Here is a 19411-nt window from a genome sequence, read left to right as displayed (position 1 = left end):
CCTTTCAGTAAAGTTCTTTCCTTGAAATATTGTCTTCCAATCTCTGATTTTAAATGTATTTTTGCCCATTGTATACAAATGTGGGTTTTTTTTTTGGTACAAAAAGCTTGGAAACCATTTTTTTATTGTGACTGAAGTTCATTTACACAGAATTATTTATGATACATAGTGACAATTAATGAAGGACATTCCCACCACCAATGTTATCCTCCCTCCACTCTTGTTCCCAGTATGTCTCCCACATCTCCCTCCTTTACCCCCCAGAATCCTACTGCAAATGGTCTCCTCCTTACAGCTTGTTATAGGTTGGGTATATATTCTCTTTCGTGTTCCTGTCTGGTCATTTTTTAATTTACACTACATGTTCATATGACTAGTCCTGGTATCATTTTTCCCCCCTCAATTTATGAGGCTGAATGATTTAAATTATGCTATTCTGTTGAAGGTAAAAAGGTTAAGGAAAAGAGAAAAAAACTTTGGTATCAACTACTAAAAAAAAAAAATCACCAGATAGCATTTTCTAATCCAAGTTGTCACTCTTAATTGTTGCTTTAAGTTATTGGCACTGAGTGAGATTATTTTCATACAGTTTTGTGACTTTTCTCTGTAGCAATTTGGAATGTTTCTGAACTTTTTCTTGTCTTAAAGTATTCCTTATTTTAAAGTTAGTTTCAAATTTATAGTTTCTGAACTATTTATACAAGAATCATTTCTTTGAATCAAGTATCATCTCTTTGAATCTGAGTTAATGTAGGCTAGATAAATTTTTGTTGATGAGGTATTTAATTCATTGAGTTATTTAATTTAAACAACTTTATTTTATACATGATTGTGTTTGGGCTTCAGTCATGTAAAGAACACCACCCATCATCAGTGCAATATTCCTATCACCAGTGTCCCAATCTCCCTTCTCCCCACCCAACCCCCAACTGTACTCTAGACAGGCTTTCTATTTCCCTCATACATTATCATTATTAGGATAGTTCAAAACGTAGTTATTTCTCTAACTAAACTCATCCCTGTTTGTGGTGAGCTTCATGAGGTGAGCTGGAACTTCCAGCTCTTTTCTCTTTTGTGTCTGAAAATTATTGTTGCAAGAAAGTCTTTCATTTTTCTTAAAGCCCATAGATGAGTGAGACCATTCTGCGTCTTTTCTCTCTCTCTCTGACTTATTTCACTCAGCATAATAGATTTCATGTACATCCATGTATAGGAAAATTTCATGACTTCATCTCTCCTGAAGGCTGCGTAATATTCCATTGTATATATGTACCACAGTTTTTTAGCCATTCATTGTTGAAGGGTATCATAGCAGTTTCCAGAGTCTTGCTATGGTAAATAGTGCTGCAATGAATATAGGTTTAAGGAAGAGATATTTGTATTGTATTTTTGTATTTCTAGGGTATATTCCTAAAAGTGGTATAGCTGGGTAATATGAGAGCTCGATTACCAGTTTTTGGAGGAATCTCCATATCGCTTTCCATAAAGGTTGAACTAGATGGCATTCCCACCAGCAGTGGATAAGAGTTCCTTTCTCTCCACATCCCCACCACCACTGCTTGTTCTCATTCTTTGTGATGTGTGCCAATCTCTGGGGTGTGAGGTGGTACCTCATATTTGTTTTGATTTGCATCTTCCTGATGATTATTGATGTGGAGCATTTTTTTCATGTGTCTTTTGACCATTTGTATTTCTTCTTTGTCAAAGTGTCTGTTCATTTCTTCTCCGCATTTTTGATAGGATTAGATATTTTTCTTGTAAATTTCTGTAATTGTCTTGTATATTTTGGAGATTAGCCCCTTGTCTGATGGGTATTGGGTGAATAGTTTCTCCCACTCAGTGGGGGACTCTTGTATACTGGGCGCTATTTTTTTTGAGGTGCAGAAGCTTCTCAGTTTAATATATTCCCATCTGTTAATCTCTGCTTTCACTTGCTTGGAGAGTGCAGTTTCCTCTTTGAAGATACCTTTAGTCTCAATGTCCTGGAGTGTTTAACCTACATGTTGTTCTATGTATCTTATGATCTCAGGTCTGATATTGAGGTCTTTCATCCATTTGGATTTAACCTTCGTACATGATGTTAACTGGGAGGTCTAAGTTCAATTTTTTGCAAGTGGCTAGCCAGTTGTGCCAACACCACTTGTTGAAGAGGCTTTCTTTGCTCCATTTAGGATTTCTTGCTCCTTTATCAAAAATTAGGTGATTGTATGTCTGGGGAACATTCTCTGAGTATTCAAGCTTATTCCACTGATCTTAGGGCCTGTCTTTATTCCAATACCATTGTATTGTTTTGTAGTACAGTTTAAAGTTGGGGAAAGTAATTCCTCCCATTGCTTTAGTTATTCTAGGGTGTTTATTGCTCCATATGAATTATAAAAGTGCCTGATCCACTTTTTTGAAGAATGTTATGGGTATCTTTAGAGGGATCGCATTAAATCTGACCAATGCTTTGGAGAGTATTGCCATTTTAATAATGTTAATCCTGCCAATCCATGAGCAGGGTATATGCTTCCATTTCCACGTGTCCTCTCTTATTTCTTGGAGCAGAGTTTTATAGTTTTCTTTGTATAGATCCTTCACATTTTTAGTCAAGTTGATTCCAAGATATTTGAGTTTGTGTGACACAATTGTGAATGGGGTTGTGTACTTAATGTCTATTTCTTCCTTATTTCTATTGGTGTATAAAAAGGCCATTGATGTTTGTGTGTTAATTTTGTAGCCTGCCACCTTGCTATATGAGTCTATTGTTTCTAGAAGCTTTTTGGTAGAGTCTTTGGGGTTTTCTAAGTAGAGTATCATGTCATCTGCAAACAGAAAGAGCTTGATTTCTTCCTTTCCTATCTGCATTCCCTTGATATCTTTTTCTTGCCTAATCACTATAGCAAGTACTTCCAGTGCTATGTTGAATAGGACTGGTGAGAGAGGACAGCCTTGTCTTGTGCCAGAATTTAGAGGAAAGGCTTTCAGTATTTCTCCATTGAGGACAATATTTGCCTCTGGCTTGTGGTAGATGGCCTTAATTATATTGAGAAAGGTTCCTTCCATTGCCATCTTGCTGAGAGTTTTGATCAAGAATGGGTGTTGGAACTTATCAAATGCTTTCACTGCATCTATTGATATGATCATGTGGTTTTTATTTTTCTTGTTATTGATGTTGTGTATTATGTTGATAGATTTACGGATGTTAAACCAGCCTTGCATTTCTGGGATGAAACCTACTTGATCATAGTGGATGATCTTCGTAATGAGGCATTGAATCCTATTTGCCAGGATTTTGTTGAGGATCTTTGCATCTGTATTCATCAGCGATATTGGTCTGTAATTTTCTTTTTTCATAGCGTCTCTGTCTGGTTTGGGTATCAAGGTGATGTTGGCTTCATAAAAACTATTTGGAAGTTTTCCTGTTTTTTCGATTTCATGAACGAGTCTTGCCAGGATTGGTAGAAGTTCCTCTTGAAAGATTTGAAAGAATTCATTAGTAAATCTATCTGGGCCTGGACTTTTGTTTTTGGGCAGACATTTGATTACTGTCTTAATTTCCTCAATAGTGATGGGTGTGTTTAGATATGCTACATCTTCTTCATTCAACCATGGAAGAGTATAAGAGTCCAAAAATTTATCCATTTCTTCCAGGTTTTCATTTTTAGTGGCATAGAGTTTCTCAAAGTAGTTTCTGATTACCCTTTGGATCTCTACCATATCAGTAGTGATCTCTCCTTTTTCATTCCTAATACGAGTTATCAAGTTTATCTCTCTCTTTCTTTGATAGTTTGCCAGTGGTCTATCAATCTTGTTTAGTTTTTTAAAGAACCAACTTCTGCTTTCGTTGATCTTTTGGATTGTTTTTCGGGTTTCCACTTCATTGATTTCTGCTCTCAGCTTTGTTATTTTCTTCTGTCTCCCTATTTTTGGGTCCTTTTGTTGAGTACTTTCTAATTCTATGATCTGTGTCATTAAGCTATTCAGGTATACCCCTTCTTTTCTGATGTGTGCTTGCGAAGCTATAAATTTTCCTCTCAATACCGCTTTTGCTGTGTCCCATAGGTTCTGATAATTTGTGTCTCCATTGTCATTTGTTTCTAGGAAGGTTTTGATTTCCTCTTTGATTTTATCTCGGATCCACTGGTTATTCAGTATTAGGCTGTTTAACTTCCAAGTGTTAAAGTTTTTCTTCTGTGTCCCTTTGTGGTTCACATATAATTTCAGGGCCTTGTGGTCAGCGAAGGTAGCCTGCAAAATTTTTATCCTCTTGATATTATGAAAGTATGTGCTAGCATGTAGTCTATCCTGGAGAATGTCCCATGTACATTAAAGAATGTTTATGCGGGCTTCTGGGGGTGGAGTGTCCTGTATATATCTACTAGGCCTCTTTCTTCCATTTCTCTCCTTAGGTCTAGTATATTCTTGTTGGGTTTCAGTCTGGTTGACCTGTTTAGTGTTGACAATGCCGTGTTGAGGTCTCCCACAATTATTGTGTTGTTATTGATATTATTTTTCAGATTTGTCAACAGTTGTATTAAATATTTTGCTGGCCCCTCATTCGGTGCATATATGTTTAGGAGGGTGATTTCTTCCTTCTGTACATATCCCTTGATTAATACAAAATGTCCATCTTTGTCCCTTACAACTTTCCTAAGTATAAAGTTTGCATCATCTGATATTAGTATGGCTACTTCAGCTTTTTATGGGTGTTGTTTGCTTGGATGATTTTCCTCCAGCCTTTTATTTTGAGTCTATGTTTGTTCTGACTATACAGGTGCATTTCTTGTAGGCAGCAGAAGGTTGGATTGAGTTTTTTGATCCATTTAGCCACTCTGTGCATCTTAACTGGTGCATTTAGTCCATTGACATTGAGAGAAAGAATTGTCCTGGGAATTAGTGTCATCTTTATATCGAAGTTTGGTGTGTCTGTTGGTCAGTCTTGGCTTAACGTAGGCCATTCAGTTTTTCTTTTAAGAATGGTTTTGAGTCTGTAAAGTTTCTGAGCCGTTGTTTGTCTGTGAAACCATGTACTGTTCCTTCAAACTTGAAATTGAGTTTTGCTGGGTGCAGTATTCTGGGCAAAGCATTTATTTCATTGAGTTTTGTCACTATGTCCCACTACTGCCTTCTTGCCTTGAGTGTTTCTGGTGACATGTCTGCAGTAAATCTCAAGGATGTTCCCTTGAATGTAATTTCTCTTTTTTATCTTGCTGCTTTCAGAATTCTGTCTCTATCTGTGGGATTCATCAATGTGACTAGGATGTGTCTTGGGATGTTTTTTCTGGGGTCTCTTTTAGTTGGTACTCTTTGGGCATGCAGGATTTGATTACATGTATTCATTAGCTCTTGTAGTTTCTCTTTAATAATGTTCTTGACCATTGATTCTTCCTGGAGATTTTCTTCCTGGGTCTCTGGGACTTCAATGTTTCTTAAGTTGTTTCTGTTGAGCTTATCATAGACTTCTATTTTCATCTGTTCCCATTCTTTAAGTAATTTTTCCATTGTTTGATCATTTGCTTTAAGGTTTTTTTCCAATTTCTTCTGCTATATGTAATTGTTATTTATCTCATCTTCCAGTGTACTAATTCTATCCTCAGCTGCTGTTAACCTCAGCTGCTGTGGGAAAGCTCAACCCAATGTTTTTCTTCGATTCATCTACTGAGTTTTTCAGACCTGAAATTTCAGTTTGGAGTTTTCTGATTTCTATCTTCATATTCTCTTGATTCTTATTAGTGTTCTCTTCTATACTTTCTTTGAGTTCTTTGAACATCTTCCATATTGCGACTCTAAACTCCTTATCTGAGAGACTGACTAGTTGGTTGGTCATGTTCAAGTCATCAGAGTTGCCATCGTCATTCTCTATGTCTGGTGCTGGCCTGCATTGTTTCCCCATTGTCTCACTTGTATTGTGGGTTTTTCTACGTGTTGTGGTTGTATTCATTAGCTAAATGATGTGCACGGCCAGGAAGTGAAGCGGAGCAGCCGTGCTCCTCTGGCTCCATTATTTCTGGGCTTGTAAACTCACCTCCAGGGAAGGCTCCAGGGAAGGCGAGCCGTCCACTGATGAGCCACACACAGGATGAAATCAGGCTGAAAATGGAGCACAGCACAGAAGACAGTCAGATAGGGGCGCTGGCATCTCCATTGAGTTTTTTCAATTATATACTACCCTACCATTATATTTGGGCCTATAGAATTTATTTCATCTATCTTTTTAAATCCTATGAATTCTTTTTGTGCATAATATTTTTCTTGATTTTGCTGTTTTCAGTAGTCTATTTCATCTGATTATAATATATTTTGAAATGGTTTTTGTGGGTCATTCTCTTTTAGCTAGTACCTTATGGTACTCTTGAATCTAGTTTAAACCACTCTAATTCTGACAAAACTCTCAGTGATTTTTTGATTCTTTATTAGAATTGTTGGTTGTTTATTAGAATTGCCTTCCTGGTCCTCTGGAACCCCAATGATTTTTATATTATTCTGATTATTATTATATTACTCTTGAATACTCTGTGTTCCCTTGTTTTGGTGTTCATTTATTTTTAATTTTTCCATATCTATTGGTTTTTGGAGGTTTTATGTACCACATTTTGGAGCTCACCAATTCTGTCCTCAGCTACTGTTACTCTGATGCTGAGACCTTCTAGGAGTTTTTCATTTCACCTACCAAATTCTTTGCTTTGCTTTTTATGGAGGGTGGGTGGGTTTTCTGAAACACACCTAGCAATGATCAGGTGTTAATTCTGGCTCTACTCTCAGAAATTACTTCTAACACTTGCTCACAAGATCATATGGGATGGCATGGATTGAACCTGGGATGGCCACGTACTGCTATATTATCAGTCTAGTCCCAACTTCTTTTTGTCACTAAAAATGCATTGACACTCAAATCTGACGCTGAATGTCATTTTGAAAATGATCATTAACTCCATTCTCTATAAGATGCAATGTTACACCCTATTTTCATTAACAAGATAAATAAGTCAGAGAGAAGAATAGATTAAGGAGATACACTGAATATAAATGCAGAGAAAAACATTGTTATAGGTGTTATCATCCCAGTTAGTTTAAAGAGAGAGTTCCAGAGTAATTTATAAGAAAAGTAAAGAAACATGATTTCAGTGAAAACAGTGTGTTCACTCTATCTTTTGGGGTGCTTGAGTGTTGAATGAAAGAATGCTATTTGGCCATATCAGCTGTATCTAGCAGTGCTCAGGAGTTACTCCTAGCTCTCTGTGCCTAAGAGATTATATCTGGTGCTCCAGGAATCAAAATGAGGTTGCCTACATACAATGCAAGTATCTAAACCCCTGACCACTCTCTTGCCTCCATTTGTCATACCTTCTAAAATAAGATTAACTTATAAATAAAATTCAGGCAAGCACATATAATTCAGATTATAAATATTTAAGGCCTAATTGCACACATCAAAAATATTAGGAACAATTTATATTTACAAATATAAATGTGATTAAAAGGAACCCTCATCCACTGCTGGTGGGAAAGTTATCTGGCCCAACCCCTATGGAAAACAGTATATAACCCTCTATACTGTTTATTGAGAACCCTCAATAAACTCAGTATCTAACTGCCATATGACCCAGCTATCGTGTTTTGGTGCTATTTATATAACCCTAGCACAGAAAAAAAATTAACAAAATAATATATGTACACCACTATTGATCACAGCACTTATTACAATAGTTAAGAGTTGAAATCACCCTATATGTCCAACAACAGACTAGTAGATAATGAAGATGTGGTACATATATATATAATGGAATACTGCAGAGCTTTAAATAATGATGTAACCATGCAATTTATTGTATGTGGAACTTGAAGATATTTTTACGCTAAATGCAGTAAGCTAGAAGGATAAATACAGGATGATATCACACATATATATATGTACATGAAGAAATTTGATGGTTTAAATGGGGTATGTAGAGAACACTCAACACTCTAGCCCCTCCCCATCATTTTTAAGTAATTAGAGAATGGAAGATAATTTCTGTTTTTCTCACTAGTTACCTAAGCCAGTCTACATTCTTGTCATATAAATTGCAACTATGAATAATTGAGTTTAGTATTGTGTTGGTATAAATTCTTCTTCTTTAGTTTTTTATTTGCTAGCTTTAATAAAAATGACATTTTCCAGTGCTCTCTATTACCAGATCTGTTCTGGAATAAAAGCTAGTCAGATCAAGATTTTCAACAGCTGAAAGGTTAAATAGGAATCATATTTTTTGGAGACCGTCCCTCACCTTTTTTACAGACTACTCTTTGACTTAATGGCATTAATATGTATCCAGCTGTGGTCTAATTTTGGTTAAAATTTTCCTAACTAAAAAATACATAATTTATAAAATCTAAGAGCTTACATATTCTGAATGGGATACATGGGGTTTAAAGAATGATAAAATTTTAAATATTATAATGGAAATATACACAGCATTAGGGTACTTACTTTATATATGGGAAACTGAGATTCAATCCCCAGCACCCTATATGGTCCCCTGAGAACTGCTAGGAGTTACTCCTGAATTCCACCAACTATGCCCCCAAAAATATTGAAACAAAACAAAAGTAATTAAGAGGCTGTATAAGGATCAGTGTGATGAGACAAAAGGAGAGATATTTGTCTTAAGTATGACAGACTCATGTTCAATCTCTGCCACTTCTCTGGTTCCCAGAGTATCTCCATGAATCATTCCTGGTTAACATAGCCAAAAATAACCCTAAACAGCACAAAGATCTTCCAAAACCAAAAAATAAAAAGACTAAAAAGAAGATGATGTACAAGAAAATACTGTTCTGAGAGGTGAAAAACTTGAGACATATAGAGGATTGGCATGCTCATCAAGGCTCACAACTAGTAGAAGAGATAACTGTGTTATCTAGATTTTATGTTTCTTTTCCCTTTTTTATAATGCATTTACAGAATTTTTACCTTGAAGTATTGTGGGCTTTGGATGACCAAGATAGTTAGAGTGAATTGTTAGCAAAGGATATAGGAGCCAGTCCTCCTCATTGTCTTGAGAATTAATGAAAAAGATAATCAGAGTTTTAATTCTCTCTCTTGGAGTTGATATTTTGATATATTGTCATCTCAAGAGCAAACACAGATTTTGGAATGAAAAATATTCAAGCTGACCAAGACATAAAGACCAAATAATGTCTAAAGAATGCCTATTAACAACTGAGAAAGTTTGAAAGTTTTGTTTTCTCCTATCTTCGAATGTATGCCAAGAATAAATTTAACTGATGCAAATAAAAATTCTCAAACTAATGTTATCCAAAGTTACTTGAACCTGAAAAAATATTAATAGCTATAGCTACATGCACCTGATTTTATCATATTCAATCATAGAGAAGCAGATGTTCCCAAAGAGAGAGAGAGAGAATAAGGTGGACTAGGACGCCGCCGGCTTCAGGTGCTTCCCCAGAAATAATTCCTCTGTGGAACTTCTAAACATCTTTCATTTGATGAAACATTATTTTATACAAAATTAAGTTGACATCTTAATACTATAATACAATATAATATAATAATATAATATAATATAATATGATGTGATAATATAGTATAAAATGTAATATAATATAATATAATATAATGTAATAATTACATAATATATGATACAACTTAGTATACATTAATATTCCTTAATATAGTATAATATACTGTAGTAAATGTACCTTAATATACCTGTGTTTGAGTGGTTCCAATCCATCTGCTATGGTACATGAAGCTTGAACTCTAAGCAGAACAGGGTCCTTTGCGATGTCAATGACTAATAGTAAAGTAAGATCTATTTTTAATCAAACAAGTGGTAGGTAGTTCCTAGGGTGAAGGAGACTTTGTGAACTAGACTTTAAATACAATTCAGTCTGATAATTTTTTAACTTACTGGTTCCGATGATTTAACCAAGAAAACCAGGAAGACCGGCACAAAAAGGCAAATGATGTCTAGCAAGATGATCTGCCCACGGCCGTTCAGACATTTAGTGATCGAGATGAGCAGCACATGGACTACCACAACTTCTCGGAGCAGCTTTCCACGGCAATAATGAATGCGCACCCCAGCTGCAGCCCCAAGTGCGATGACTATGCCAACGTCACAGCTACTGTGACGTAGTGAAGGGTCAGAGACCGTTGCCATGCTGCAGGACGTCTCGAGTGACAGAGACAAAGATGTGACTGTGGAAACAATCAAAAGTTATCCAGAGTCTAGTAGTGTACTGGCATCACAGATACTTGTGCCATTTTTTTTTTTTTTTTGCTCATTGGTTTTGAAACAGGCATGGTTTCAATATCATACAGCATTGAGAGGTGTTCAAAAACGTTCCTGATCTTTTCATTTCAGTTCCTGCTCTTCTTGGTCTCAAAGGAAACTTGGAAATGACATTGGTGTCCATATTGCCCACTGCCGTAAATATTGGGAAGATGAATTAGCCTATTGAAAAGTGAAATTTCATAATAGTTTCTTCAAAACTTCAAAGCAGGTTCAAGCAACAGTGGTTGGTTTTCTGGCAGCTGTGGCAGCAATTATCTTGGTCTGGATTCCAGAGGGGAAATACTACCTTGATCATTCAATATTTTGTGCTCAAGCAGTGTAGTGACTGCGTGCATCGCCACTCTTCTGCAGGGAATAATAATGGTTGGGGTTATCATTAGCTCAAAGAAAACTGATATAAATCATGATAATGCTGTTACACCCATTGCTGTTAGTTTTGGTGACCTTATAACACTTGCTATATTAATTTGGATCAGTCAGGATTTGTATTCCTGTCTTGAGACCTATTACTATATTTCTCTATTAGCTGGTGTTTTTTTCTTGGCTCTTATTTCTGTATGTATAATAGTATCTAACAAACATCCAGTCACCAGCATAGTGTTTCATTTAGGCTTAGGAGCCTGTTATCACAGCTATTGTGATAGATAGCACTGGGGTCTTTATTCTGGACACAACTTGGTTGGGATCTTTGTTTACACACCTGTTATTCATGATATTGGCGGTAATTTGGTGACCAATCAAGCCAGCAGGATTTCCAGCTACCTCCATTTTACACAGAATTCCAGGAGAATTGCCTAAGGAAATCAAAAGTTGTTCCTACAAGTGTAGGACTTTTTGGGGAAGATTCAGGAGTAAATAATAAATCTGCTCAAGTTCTGTTGCTTTAAGTAATTCCTGGACACTTAATTTTCCTCTACACTATTTATTTGATGAGGAGTAGTCATACTTCTATAGCTGTAATCTTCATAGTAGTATACTTATTTGCTACAGGTATTCACTTTGCTGTGGATCACTGACTGCATGCTTCACCACTTCTGGAGGAAAGGAAAGAACCCGGATAGTTTCTCTATCCCCTATCTGGGTGACTTGCTTAGGACAAGACAGCTCTGCTAGTTTTGAGTTTCCATTTCCTTTTGCTGAATGGTGACTGAAATGGAGATGTAAGAAACTAAGGTTCTCCAACCCCACTGCTCTCAAGGTAGCAAGAAGGAAAATACAAGACAAACACTACTGCTTCTTTTCCAACAAGTTTAAAGTTCAGTAGTTTGAACTTGAGCCCAGAGTAATCTTCAATTGGCCCTGATTCAATTAAATGACCTTCAATTAAATTGAAGAATTTGTATTTAAACAGAAAGAACAGTATTTGTGCTACTTTAATTAGAATCAATGATAATTTTATATGGACATAGATATATAAACTCAAATTCTGAAATTAAATAGAAAAGTCTCTAGGATGTTTACAATAACCAACTTTTAAGCCACAGACAATTCAGATACGTACTTTGAGTCACTTAAAATGTGAGATTGGAGGGAAGTTATAGTTGGGCATTTGTTGTCTCACAGGTAAGAGGAAATGGGCCTGAACAACCATAATTTCACCATGTCCACCTCTCTGCCTACAGGGATAAAAATACCAAGTACTTGTCTGTGTTCAAAACAAGTGTAATGAACTGTGTTCAGCTGGACATACAAGAATCTCCCTTTGGCTGGGGTCTATAAATTTTTCTGTGGCAATTCTAATTTAATTTCAACTCTAAAGTTTTTGGCAAGTAACAACTTAAAAAACAAGATGCTTTTAAGAAATTTTTGATATGAGCAATTAGTCATATTTTTACCACTGATATGTATGTAGAAATGAATGTTGATATTTTTCAAAAGATTTGACAGTCCACACCAAAAGTTAGCCTGCATTGCATTTGTAGAGAGCAGATGGTATGAGAAATGATGTATGTATTTATGTGTGAGAGAGAGATACATCCACACACACAGGGAAGCCTTTGATAGAAAACTGCATTGTGGATTTTTGGTAGCAAAGACCACAATGTTACCAGAATATCAGAATTATTTTGGTGTTCTTTAGCACACTGTATTGAAATGCAATAAATAATAATATTTATTACCAGTATTTTAATCTTTCTTTTATTTAAAAAGTGCCATTTAATATAGCAAAGATGTCAAGATTGCTCATTATCAGATTTAGAATGAATAGATGATAGATTTGCTCATTTAAAGAAGCCTATTGAAACTGTCAGGTACACTGTTGAAAAGAGAAGTTTGTGAGTTACTCCAATCATTGTTCATACCAGTACATATCATTTGTGTTTCTCATATTTTTCTAATGCTCTATCTACATTCTAAACATTTGTGAATTCCTTAGTTAACCTGTAGACAAGCATTTTGGTGCCAAATAAGTATATGTAGAAATACAATGCATTTCTCAAGACCATCACACTAGTTGCACTAATTACAGAAGAGAAGGCACATTAATTCTGATCATTATGTTGTGAGTTAGTGTTATGTAAATAATAGGTTGTTTATACATTATAGGGTAGGTGTTCCTCCTGTTCAAAAAAATGCTCATTTTCACATTATTAGAGAAATCCAAGTCAAGACAACAATGAAATTTTATCTTACACCAGTGAGAATGGCTCATATCAAAAATACTTGAACAATCTGTATTGGCGGGGCTCTGATGAAAAAGCAACTCTCTCATCCACTGTTCATAAGAATGCTATCTGGTCCATTCCCTATGGAAAGCAGTTTGGAGGGTTCTCAGCAAACTTAAAATTGAACTGCTGTATGACCTAGCGACCCACTTTTGAATATCTATATCCAGGACAAAAAAATTTTCACCCAAAAGGAGTATGCATACCACTACTTATTGTCGCACTCAGTATAATAGCTAAGACTTAGAATCAACTTAGATATTCAACAAAAACAAGTGGATTATGAAGATTGGGTGCATATATACAATAGAATATTAATAGTTGTAAGGAATGATGCAATCATGCAATTTGCTGCAACATGGATGGAATTGGAAGATATGTTAAATGAAGTAAGCCAGAAGAATAAGGATAAATATAGAATGTTATTACTTCGATGTGGTATCTTGAACAAATACATGAAAAAAGTGCAATGATTTAAATTGTAGTCATATTGAACACCCTTAACCCCAGAGTATAGCGTGGAGAAGAAAATAAATTGAATGTAAAAGGAGAAAACAAATATGAAAGAATGGGGGTAAGGGGCCAAGTGGTGATTAAAAAAAGACAAAACTAAATATCCAAGCCAAAGTCAACAACAATGGAATCAAGAAACCCACACTTTAACAATCTAAAATTAAAATGGGCCTGTTATATTGGCAGGCTGGTAGGTAGAGGGGTGTAGTATGAGATGCACTTGGGGAACAATGGTGGAAGGAGGTCAACACTAGTGGTGGAAATGGCCTTGATTCATTGTAGTATGTCTAGAACCCGAAGGACTTTATAAATCATGATGATTTCAATAAAATAAAATATAAAGAACTGAGCTTTTCAAAAGGGGTGGAAGGAAAGAGTAGACAAGAAGGAACCTAAAATAAGTGGTAAAGGGATATTGGCACTTTGGAGGTGGATGTTATGTAATAACATTTTATGCCTAAAACATAAAAAGTAAGCTTTATTATCCTAATTTTAAAAATTAAATCATAAAGCAGAAAGATTTTATGATGGTTAAAGATTATGGCTAACATGTGCCAGACAGGCTGTGATTCCCAAAAATACATAGTCCTTCAAGCATCACAGGGTGTTGTCCTAATGGCCCTGAATATTACCAAGATGGCATGGGTATCCCTGGTACAAATGGACCCTGTTGCACAGCAGACTTACACTGAATTACCAACTTGGTTGGCTTAGATTATTGATAAATTCTAAGCCCCAAATTAAATAAGAAACAACTTAAATAATTAAATAAGAAAACAAAGCAAAGATGCAAAAATGAGAAGAAAATTGCAGCCCTAATCCTCCAAGTACTGAAAATTTCATGAGAAATCAGGAAGATAGACTGTTCATTGCATTGTCATAACAGAATTTCTAAGGTTTTCAAGCAGTTAAGACACTGGGCCAGGTGTATCCGAATTTTATTTATTTAAAGCTTAAGCAATTGTGAAAGATAAATATTATCACTTCCATTTTCATTATTGAGAAAATTAGGTTTCAAAATTTTATGTAGATTGCCTAACATCATATACTGAGATAACCATAAAATCTCATTTATTTCCACAAAGATAACTATAAAGGCTCATGTGTTATTTCTATTCTATCACATTCTTTACAAAAATTATTGGCAATGCATTAAAATCACACAGAAACAAGCTATCTATTGCTAGTCTGAAGCTCTCTAGCACCCTTGTTAGATTATATGAGAAAAAAAGGTGGGAAGGGGAGTCCACACTTGGTCCCTTTGTGATTCATACAAAGTTCTCAAAAACCCAAAGAAGGTGAGCCTGAGCCATCACACAAAAACTGTCAGGGATCAAATTCAATTTCTAACCTCAGGTCTAATTAAAACTTAGCCATGTCAAGATTGGTACACAAAGCAAAGATCAGGGAGATACCTAGAGTGGATAAGGTATGGAGAGAGAGACAATTCATTAAACATATTAAAGATATTTTTCATATGCAATTAATTATGCAAGTAAGTTGTAATAACATTATCTCAACCCAGAGAAACTCAAAGCAATGGCATGACATGAAGAGGAATTAAATCTTGTGAAATAAGACAAAGAAATAAAACAAGATATTTTAAAGCAGTCCAAGTATATATGAGAAGCACTTGACCTACCATAGCTGTCTTGACTAAAAAAGGGAATCAACAAAACAACAAAGGAAATTTGAAAGAAACAGAGAGGCACCAGATGTTCTCACTCATATTTAGTATATCAAGAAAGGAGTATACAAACCCCAGTAGAAATAAACTTTAAGATAGTGCTAACAACTGAATCAATAAACTAAAGCTTTTAAGGCAGGAATAAGGAAGGGTAGAGAGACCTCAGAATAATAGTGGTGGCATCTTGGCATGATGGTTGTGGGCATACTGTAGCAGCACTGCAAATATAAAACAATTGCACTATGCAGTTATAAAAATAATAATAATAAATTTATAGCATACATATGTTGTAGCTGTGTATCATCTTATACATATGCTCTTAACTCTAACATATCTTAATCTACTTCTATAAACTGCTTTTCATTTTTAGCTAATGCTAAATAAAGAAAACAAAGGAAGTAAGTCAAAGCTAAACAAAAAAAGTAAAAATTATGCCTTCATAGAAATTCTATTAAGTTGACTTAAATATTTGTATTACGTATATTCTAGACCAGATGTTTAGCCACAAAATAAAAAATTATACAAGCTACACTTTCTTACAATTAAAAAAGTATTTTGGAGGCTGGAGCGGTGGCTCAGGACATAAGGTGTCTGTCTTGCGCATGGTAGCCTAGGATGGACTGAGGTTCCATCCCCCCGTAGTCCCATATGGTCTCTCAAGCCAGAAGCGATTTCTAATCGCATAGCCACGAGTAACCCCTGAGTGTCACCAGGTGTGACCCAAAAACCAAAAAAAAAAAAAAAAAAAAGGCATTTTAAAAAAGCTAAAGAAAATTAAAAAAAGGGGGGAGAAATAGCATGGAGGTAAGGCATTTGCCTCACATGCAGAAGGTTGGTGTTTCAAATCCCGGCTTCCCATATGGTCCCCTGAGCCTGCCAGGAGCGATTTCTGAGCGTAGAGCCAGGAGGAACCCCTGAGCACTGCCAGGTGTGACCCCCCAAAAAAATAAAAATAAAAAATAAAAAAGGAAAGAAGGGAAAATAAAAGAAATATCTTGTCTATCAACAGCAAATGTATGTTGACAAATACTAGAAAACCAAATAATGACAGGCAAAACTATACTATATTCTGTGACCTACAAAGATAAATTATGCAAATAGCTATTTGTTCGTTTTTTTTTAATCTAAAGCTACTCAAGTAGTATCAGCATACAAAAGAAGTGTCCATCTCTTTCCCTTGAGGAAAACTCATAAAACTTGAACTAATCAGATACAGTTGCTTTTATTTCAGAAACACTGTGCAAGTTAAGTGGAGACACAGTTTCCTGGGACATGGATAGTAGTAAGAACAAGAGCTACAGTTTGGAATAGTAAGACCAATATAATAGTGTTACTCGTTGCATTCTAAGTGACACAACTATTTATACGCTTTTCAACCAGGTTTCTTTTTATGAGTTTGTAATATGTAGGACTCAATAAAACACAGGGTCCAGTACAGGGATACCTCTTCTCTAATTAAGGGTAATATACTTGCTAAAATTTTTACTATTTAGCTAAAGAGACTATTTAATTTTACTATTTTTCTGGACATATAACATTGTCCTTAATTCAGATTGTCCTTAAGTCAGATCTCCATATATGCACCAAAGCAAATAAAAATATTCTCTCACACACACATATATGCACACTCCTATGTACATTCTTATACATGTAAAAAGCCATTTCTTAAAATTATAAAATATTAATTGATTTTATCATAATTAAATCTAAGTTTGCATTAACTTGTATGGTCAAAAGGTAAATGATCTATTGATCGATGAAAGTCAATTGCAATATTATTTCTAGTCCCACCACTATCACATTAAGATCATTCAAAGTACAAATAAAATTCGAAAGCATTATGTGGCTAGATAAAGTCATAAGTTCAAAATATAAATATAAAACTTGAATAAAAGATCCAATAGTAATGTGATTTTTAGATTGATGATCAATGCTTCACTCATCACTTTTTCTTTGCCAAATTCAAATGAAAGCAGATGGTTTAGCAATTAATGTACATTCAGTTACAAATATTGAGCAGTTAACATAAATTTTGTGATTTTTTTCTGATACTTTGTCAATAAAATAAATGTTGATTTAAATTATTTATGTAGATAATTGTTTTTCTTCCCCAAAGTGATATCCCTATACATAAATCATAGTTCTTTTTGTCATATTTTCTTTCTTCCCTTCCTCCCCCTCCTTCATTTTTGAAATTATAGGAACCAAAATGCTACCTTCCTAAAATATGACTTTGCCAAAATTTGACTGACTTTATTTCATGAGCTCTGAACCTGCTTTTTATCATTTTTTGAATTTATATTTACAAAAGAAGAGATCTCAGTAAGGCACTCCCTCACTATCATGAGAAGGCTTAATCTTAATCTTTTCTTTCCAAAGAAGTAATTTAAATCTATAGGCACTGGTATTACAATACCTTTCTTTCAGTTTAGCCCAAACATACATTCTTCTTTTACCCCTTTCACTATAAATTCTTAATATATATATATTTATATATACATATATATTTATATAAAATATACATAATATAATATAATATATTTATATGTTTAAATATTATTTGTTATATAATATTGTATATTATGTTTATAATATATTTATATAAAATATATATTTATGTTTACATATAAACAAATATATATAAACATTTTCGGTACTGGAGCAATAGCAAAGCAGGTAAGATGTTTGCCTTGCACTCAGCTAACCAGGGATGGACCCGGGTTTGATTCCCCAGCATCCCACATGGTCTCCTGAGTCTGCCAGGAGAGATTTCTGAGTGCAGAGCCATGAGTAATCCCAGAAAGAAAGAAAAAAATATTTATAAACATTTTTAATTAGTTATTCAATTTTCTGAATTTTTCTCATGTACAAAAAAGCTTTACTTATCATTAATAATAAATTTTCACTTCCTTTTATCAAACTCCTATGTATATGGATTAATTGCCTACTCTCTAAAGAATCGAGAGTTACAGAATAATTTATTTTGCATCCCAACAAAATAAATTTTAGAACCAAACTGGAAAATTGGAGTTCAATTTCAATTTTTTCACATGCTATTAATATTACAAGAAGACTAAAATTGAATTCTCTAAAACAGGACTTTGTTGGTAATATAAAGAAAACTAACAAATATATTTTAAGTATTTTAGGTGTTAAAAAGTCAAAGATAATAAATCATGGAACATGATAATTCATGAATGTATATATTAAATAATTTGTTTTCTTGACCTTATAATTATTAAACTTGTGTTACATAATAGAAATTCTTCTAAACAATTTTACATGTACATTTAACTGAGTGTATGTTTCACGCCTCATGGTACAGATGGAGGCTGATACAGATTCCCATTCCAGTATTGGGAAGTTGTTAGGAAGGGACTCATAAAATTCAGTACTATGGCAACTTTGTATTGGTATATAATTGAATTCTGCCTCAAGACTGATAGTCATAATCCTCTAGCAGAAGCAAATATTTCCCATAAATGATGACTCCTCTCTAAAAACAAATTTATCCCAAAATAATAAGTAGGTAAAATAGCAAATTGAAAAAAGTAGTTAGAGGAGCCAGAGTAATAGTACAGCAGATAGAGCTCTTGTCTTGAGTGCACCTGACCAAGGTTCAATCAGATCCCCTTCAGTTATAATTCTTGAGTTTGAGCTAAGAGTAACCCCTGAGCATCAATGGATGTAAACCAAACCAAACAAAAAGTTTTTAGGGTCAATATTATGTTCATGAGAGAGGATGCAGAAAGTCTTAGCTAAGTAAATGAGAAGGGACATATATAGTAAGAAAGCATGTTGTATCTCTAACGTTATCTTGTACTAGAGATATTCTCTCTAGTTCCTAATTGCTTTCATTTTTTTGTATCTCTCTCTCTTTTTTTTTTTTTTGGTTTTTCGGGCCACACTTGTTTGATGCTCAAGGGTTACTCCTGGCTAAGTGCTCAGACTGCCCCTGGCTTGGGGGGACCATATGGGACGCCAGGGTATCAAACCACAGTCCTTCCTTGGCTAGCGCTTGCAAGGCAGACACCTTACTTCTAGTGCCACCTCACCGGTCCCTGTTTGTATATCTCTAACATAATATTATACTCTATTTGTTTTATAAAAAATAAAAATTTATTTCTCATATTTTCTGAGATATGGTATATACAAAATTAAACACAGATTTGGCATCTATTAAGAACTAACTTGCTTTTCTATAGCTGTTCATTTTTCATTGCAACCTCATAATTTGTAAGGAATGTCCCAAAAATCCCAGT

At 34.7% G+C, this 19411-nt stretch overlaps 1 pseudogene; it reads left to right on the top strand.

Moving 5' to 3' along the window:
* Nucleotides 1-9775: 9775 nt before the first annotated feature.
* LOC126017962 (solute carrier family 41 member 2-like) lies at nt 9776-11455 on the top strand (annotated as a pseudogene).
* The last annotated feature ends 7956 nt before the right edge of the window (nt 11456-19411 follow it).

The sequence above is a fragment of the Suncus etruscus genome, chromosome 9, assembly GCF_024139225.1.
Source record: "Suncus etruscus isolate mSunEtr1 chromosome 9, mSunEtr1.pri.cur, whole genome shotgun sequence".
Lineage (NCBI taxonomy): Eukaryota > Metazoa > Chordata > Mammalia > Eulipotyphla > Soricidae > Suncus > Suncus etruscus.
Note: the sequence above shows the minus strand (reverse complement) of the source record. Positions and strands in the feature narration are given on the sequence as shown.